Below are 6,525 nucleotides of genomic sequence, written 5' to 3' on the forward strand. Positions count from 1 at the left end.
TCCAGCATCTAATCAAAACCTTGACCTTTGCTCATCACTCAAAACTAAAAATAATTATTTGCTGGGTTCCAGGTCACAGTGGCATTCTGAAGAACGAAATCACTGAACAGAGTGCCGCTGTGGCTGCTCTTCGCAGTAGCATAGATGTACCATTCGTTCCCTACCTCGACCTGAAGCCACTGGTACGGACAGCCCTGCGTAAATCTTGGCAGGAAACATGGGACACACAAACAGAGAACAAACTCTACACTATAGAGCCACAATTAGGTAGATACATAACAGAAAAAACAAGACAGACACACGGAAGTAGCCTTAGCCAGGCTACATATAGGCCACACTTATGTAACACATTCACACTTGCTCACTGGGTCTCCGAGACATGTCTTCAGCAGGTGTGGAGAGGGCCTATCCGTAGTTCACATACTAATCAGAAGCAAGGCACTCGACACCACACGACGCAAACACTTTCCAGAAATCTATAGACACCAAATCCCACTCAACCCATCGTACTTCTTAGGCGATGAACCAATGTTTACTGTCAAACGTGTTTTAAGTATCTATCAGAGGTTCAATTTCTGAAACTCATATCATATCATGCATAATCACAACCTGGAACTCTACACCAGCCATCTCTATTGTCTTTATTTGTTTTTACCTCTGTTGCTATTCAATTTTAGAATACACTTTTATTCTGTTGTAGCTAACCACCTGTTTTTGGCACCCTTTGCCCCAGCTGGCCTTGCGCCATTCAAATGCAACCATCATCATCATCATGTTAAAAAACACGCTTGACATTATAGTAACACTGGCGTTCCCAAGAGTCGTAACGGATGTAACTGCAGGAGACGGTTCACACTCATTGCGTTGTCGGGCTTGAAGGGCCTGATTTTACAGGAAGTCCGTCGTTTGAGCAACGAAATTCTTATGCCTTGCAGGCACCGTCTTTCGTATGTGTTCCCACGTCTTGCCTGAAAAGGATGCTAAACCAGTCTTCATAAAAACGAATCTGGCTTGGGTACTGTGAATTCATATTCTTACAGATCCCTCTTGCGTTCCCCAACGAAGGAGGCAACGGACGAACAAGGGCCAAAATCACGGCTGGTACAGTCTTGCGCATAATTCAATACGACAGGATTCTCTTCTTGCAGGTCAATATTGACATGAAGTTTCCGCATGAAATACAGGTTCTGTGCTGGCTTGAAGAACACAGAAACAGACTTGCTGAAGAAGAAATAGGACTCCGCATTTATCTGGTGCAAGATAGTTTGTCGATGTTCATGAAAAAACAATTCAACAGCGTGAAGGAAACAGGAGCGAGGAAAACAAACACGTAAACCAGAAGCGGGTGCTAGATACAAACTGTCTATATTTCGAGCGTACAAGCAAAATTACACAAAAATACAGAAAAACAAGTTTCGAAGTTACGAATATATGGACAGCAGAAAACCATGATTAACAAGATTTGGTTACAAGAACACGTGCAAGAAAAAGAATTTTTAACAAATACTGATGCATTTGTCATTCGCTTTTTTTTTGGTTTAATAGACTTTTGTTTCCTCCCTCTTGGTTTCCTCTGGACCTCGGTTAAGGAACTTTGTTTCTTCTAGTAGAGGCTGACAGCCGCATCTTGTACAATGGTCGCTTAGGATTAACTTCCCCGCTCTTTCAAAGGGAATACAATTCGTTCTCGAAACCCCGCAAGGAACGATAATACAGTTTTTTTACTTGTAGCTCGATTTTACAGTCGATCATGCGTGTGACATGTACCAACCTAGTAAAAAAGGGAGCCATCTGCCTTTTCAGAGCGCCCATTCGAAGATGGTAAAAAAGGGGCATAGCTATAATTTGCCTTCAAACCACTCTTGTCAAGTTATACCAGCGTAAAGAAGAGGAAAGTTTTAAACACCAGACCATGCGTTTAAATATTACTGGGTTTCTTGTGGCTTTTACCACGATTTGTGAAACGACTATGCAAAGGGTTAAGGGAAAGCACAAGCGAGCAAAATCCCAAGAGCAACGCAACAAATCTTATGTGATTCCATACTTACGCTCAGGAGGTTCAGGAGGTTGCCGCACATTTCAAAGTTAACATTCTCTTTTCTGCAGCTGCAAGGTATGGAAAATATGCCCCAATTTGGAAAACGAAGACGCCATGAGAGAATGCAATAAATATAACCCCTTTCGCAGATTGTTTAGGTTATCTGGTTTAGGAGGTACCACAGAACGGCGGTCATGTCTATATTGAACAGGCGGGCACATGGCTTAATGGGCAGGCAAGAGAACTCAGACTTCCAGTACGTAGCAATACAGGCGGTCACAAGAGCGACCACATCAAAAGATGCTGCTGTCAGCTACCACTGGAAAAAAAAGGGTCTTGAGCGAGCTTTAGATAATACGCAGAAGAATATAATAGAAGCCTCTTACATCAAAAAGGGAATGAAAAATGGATAAGCACATGACCCCTGTGACGTTTAATTAAAGAAATCTTGTTGATCATGTTTTTTTTTGAAGTCCATATCTTCTCATAATAGAAACATCGTTCTGTTATTTAGTGTAAATTTGCTTGTACGCTTGATAAATGAACAGTTGGTAGTCACCGGCCATTTGTGTTCTACGTGTTTCTATTCCTGGGTTCCTTTTTTTTCAGGAACATGAACCAATTAACTCTTGGCAGCGTCCTGTCAAACCTTTAGGTGTGCTACTAATAATTTCTTTTTAAACATTTTAAACAATAATTACGTAAACAGCACATAGAAACAAACTGAGGACACCCAAGCCCTTCTAGCCGTATACCTCTTAATGGTGGCGATGCAAATTACTTTCTAACATTCCTCAGCGCGCCACGTCAGCCTAATTGAGGCAGTGCACCAGAGAAAATAACTTGAAGCTCTATATGTAATGACGTGCACCAATGGGGTGAAGTAAAGGATTGTTAAAGCGCCCACTTCAAGAATCGGGAACACCAGCGTGGGCGGAGCGTTGCCTAATTTTGAGTAATCCGTCTTGGTCTTTGACAATAACACTAAAACAGTTATGAGTAAATTTGTTACTGTTAAAATGCTGCAGTAGCATTTCTCGCACAAACTTTTTTTTTATTGTATAGATGTAGTGTGTTTATATATTTGTTTATATGCCAATCTCCGACCAAAAGAAGCAAAAGTTTGTCGAACCGCTCCATTAACTGCTATAAACACAAAACTAGAGTGAAAAATAGCCATATATTATTATTCATTCTGGCATGGGAGCTGCCTCACTAAACTCATTAGTTTAATAAACAAACATTTCTTTGTTTAAACCGATTTCTTGTATCGATTAGAAATGCGGGATGTCTTGTACAAGGATGAATAGTGGTTAAGACTTTATCGTTTAAAACGTTCTCCCATATGGCACACGCTGTGCCATGAGATACGTATACTTCCAGAAGAACTTGCAACAGCAAGTGAATTGGTGAATATTTATGGCCCACATCCGCATTCCAAGCATAAAATGGAAACAAATTGAATAAACAGCGCACTACCTTTTCATACACTGCTCTTGTGGACCCTTATAAAATATTTTCCACAAATCCTGGGCAGGAATGGCGTCCATACACAATGTCGTTGGTAGCTTTTTAATTGAGTGTACCCACGTCACTTGCTAGTTTCCCTGCTAATTGTGTATACTTTTGTTATCGCGCTAACGAGTATATTTTTCTTCTTTAGCGTTGATTGTGTGTTACAAATAAATCCGCAAACATCAAGCAAACCTTCCAAAAAAACTTCAAATAAACATGTAAATAAGGCAGCGACTTCTATATCTTAGTCGGCTGCACGCGGCGATCACGCGGGTAGCTTAGCAATGACCACCAACACAAACACAGGCAGAATGGTAGGTGGAAACAAGCGTGCTGAAGAATACGGAACGCCAATGCGAGAAAAGGGGATTCACCCGTTGCATACCCTATACGGCCATTTCCTACCTCCATGCATTCAAGGTGAAAGAAGTCATGAAATACCCTAAAGTTACAATGAAGGCAAAATCCAAGACGATTTTTTTAGGCGTCATTTATTCAGCGAAACTGCAAAGAACGTTTTGTTTTTCTTTCCTTTTCGCCGCAAAATGTTGTTGAGTTTTTTGGCCTTCTGTCCCAGTGTTCTTTCTACTACAATACCCTGGGTTTTTGTCAGTTTCGTTCCCTCTTTATTTTAGGAAACATTTATCGATGTCCTGTCGTCTTTTCTCTGTAAGATAATTCAGAGGGCAGTGCATGGTCGACTCAGTCGGCCACGAGAGGTGCGCTAAGCATAAATCCTAGCACGTGCCCTTAAGCCTCTGGCCGCCATAGAAGACTGAATAGAACCTTCAAGAAGCCTCCTGATGGAAGGCGTCTATGCCATGAAAGGACGTTGTCCGGTCTGCGTTTGGGTACAGAGGATACGTAGCAAGCGCTCCAAAAATGGCTATGTATTCCTTCCATAAAAACAATATTTCACTTGGGGTTTTGTTTGTGGGACTCGCGTATCCGTTCACATGTTCGGAAAGGCCGGCAGTTCGTTGAAAAAGAATGGTTCCAAAAGCCAACTACGCTTGCATTCGTATGTCTTTCAGTTGGAGCGGTTGGGAAAAGTGGGGTAGGAAATGGGGAAAGGTAAGAAGACGTAACCTAAATATAACATCCCGGTGACCACGATGAGAGACTGGTTTCGGTAGCACCGAATTCTTGCAAAGGCGTGGTTGCGCACGAACCATTGACAAGAAAAGAAATTTAATTGCCATGTCCATGAAGAATAACATAAAGACTTGGGCTTATTCATACAGGGCGGTTGTTTCTAGTTTCTAGGAATCATCAAATTATCATGAGCCACCCCCTTATGTACACTCCAAGATGAAGGTCTCTGCCATTAACCTCTGCCCTGCTGGACTTCATTCGTTGTTCCCATTTTTTTTTTGTCTCTCTATCGAATTAATGAACATCTTCTTCACCACCCATCTCTCTGCGTGGAGTCTGTCACCATAGAAGTCCAGCGGTGATCAGTTTATCTACCCTCGTGGCAAACTCAAGACATTTTCCGTTTCTTTACTTCAAACGTCATATCACCTACTTCAATTTGTTACGCGATCCAGCAAGCCCGTTTCCTGGGCCTAGCTGTTACTTCTGACATTTTTTGTTCCATGGCCCGTTGCCCGTGCCTAAGTTTGCTTTCCAGTTCTTCAGTAACACACCAAAGTGCCGCTGCTTATCTCATCACCGGCCGGATGCATTGGTTGTGTATTCCGTTTTTGAGTGACCGATATAGTTTACACCAATATACTTACCCCGTAATGACCAAAGAAAGAGGATAACATTCATTTTGTTTGCTTTAATTTCCCAGATAACTGTAAATGGTGTGTTGAATTGTATGTATAGAAAATATAAACTGCCAAGATGAGTATGCTGTTTTCATTTCGACTGCTCAGGATGGCCGTTGTAATATTTTTTTCTAGAAAGAGAGAGTCGTAATTGAGAATTAACTGTTTCGCGATAACACGGCCATATAAGTAGCAAAAGTTGTAAAAAACGCAAGTACAGCAGAAGGAGATGGTGAAAAGTTTGTCGACTTAATTGCTGATTCATCTGCAAAAAATCAGTCTGGAAGTTCACACCAGAGTGCCAGACTGACCAACTGAGTACACGTGATTAGCTGACTTCAATGGTAGTAACGCTCATGCAAGAATTTTTTCCCTATTAAAGCTGTTGACTTTCTTGGAGAGAACAAGCCATTTTAAGGGAACGGAAGCACGTCATGTGTTTGCATTCAGCTAACACAATCTTTTAGTAAGGAACACCCCAAATAGGTCCACTGAAGTATTTGCTCAACGTTTACAATTATGGTTCGGCCAATTCGTATCACTTATTTTGGCGGTAGGAAGTTTTTCATGGTGTGTCATTCCTAACGCCGATATTTACTAGAACCGCTTGTACGTTCTTGACAGTACCCCACATATATTATTGCTACGTGCCGCTGGACAAAGATGACACGTTCGAAAATCTGGGTCTATTTACATCCTTTACAAGGCAGCCATTGAAGAGAGCAGGCCGGGCAACGCGACACTCACGGCCTCGTCCTCTATTTCCAATCATGATATGGCGTCCGCGTCGCGGATGAGCCTTCCCGTAGAAGAAGCAGTTAGTGGGTAAAGCCTTAGAGAAAAGAACAAGTGGGAAAATAAACGAGGAAGAAATTTCTGGCGCAATAAATGTAGGCATTCAAGGAAGAGAACACCGACCAAGTCATAGCAGTGCCCGCAAATGGAGCCCAGAAATGCCGAAGGCCTTCGCAGGTGCGACTGTGTTGTAAGAGACGTGGTGAGACCGTGTCGGAAGGCGCAACTGGGAGAGCGTCTGGGTCGGGATGGAAATGAACACAGGACCTTCTAACATAAAATATAATACAATGGCTAGAACATTCCCAACTGGCATGGTTGATAACTTTTTGGCTCCGCGCCTGAGGCGTTTGCTTCGCAAGACTTTTGTGTCTGTTTGTTTTTATATCAATAAATGTGCAC

At 42.2% G+C, this 6,525-nt stretch overlaps 1 protein-coding gene across 1 annotated transcript in view; it reads left to right on the plus strand.

Annotated features, from left to right (window-relative positions):
* The window catches only part of LOC144149787 (carboxypeptidase inhibitor SmCI-like), a 196,399-nt gene that overhangs the window by 138,119 nt on the left and 51,755 nt on the right, over window positions 1-6,525 (plus strand). The window lies entirely within an intron of this gene.

This window comes from Haemaphysalis longicornis, unplaced genomic scaffold (assembly GCF_048455015.1).
Source record: "Haemaphysalis longicornis isolate Haplotype H1 unplaced genomic scaffold, Haemaphysalis longicornis Haplotype H1 scaffold_8, whole genome shotgun sequence".
NCBI classification, from domain to species: Eukaryota; Metazoa; Arthropoda; class Arachnida; order Ixodida; family Ixodidae; genus Haemaphysalis; species Haemaphysalis longicornis.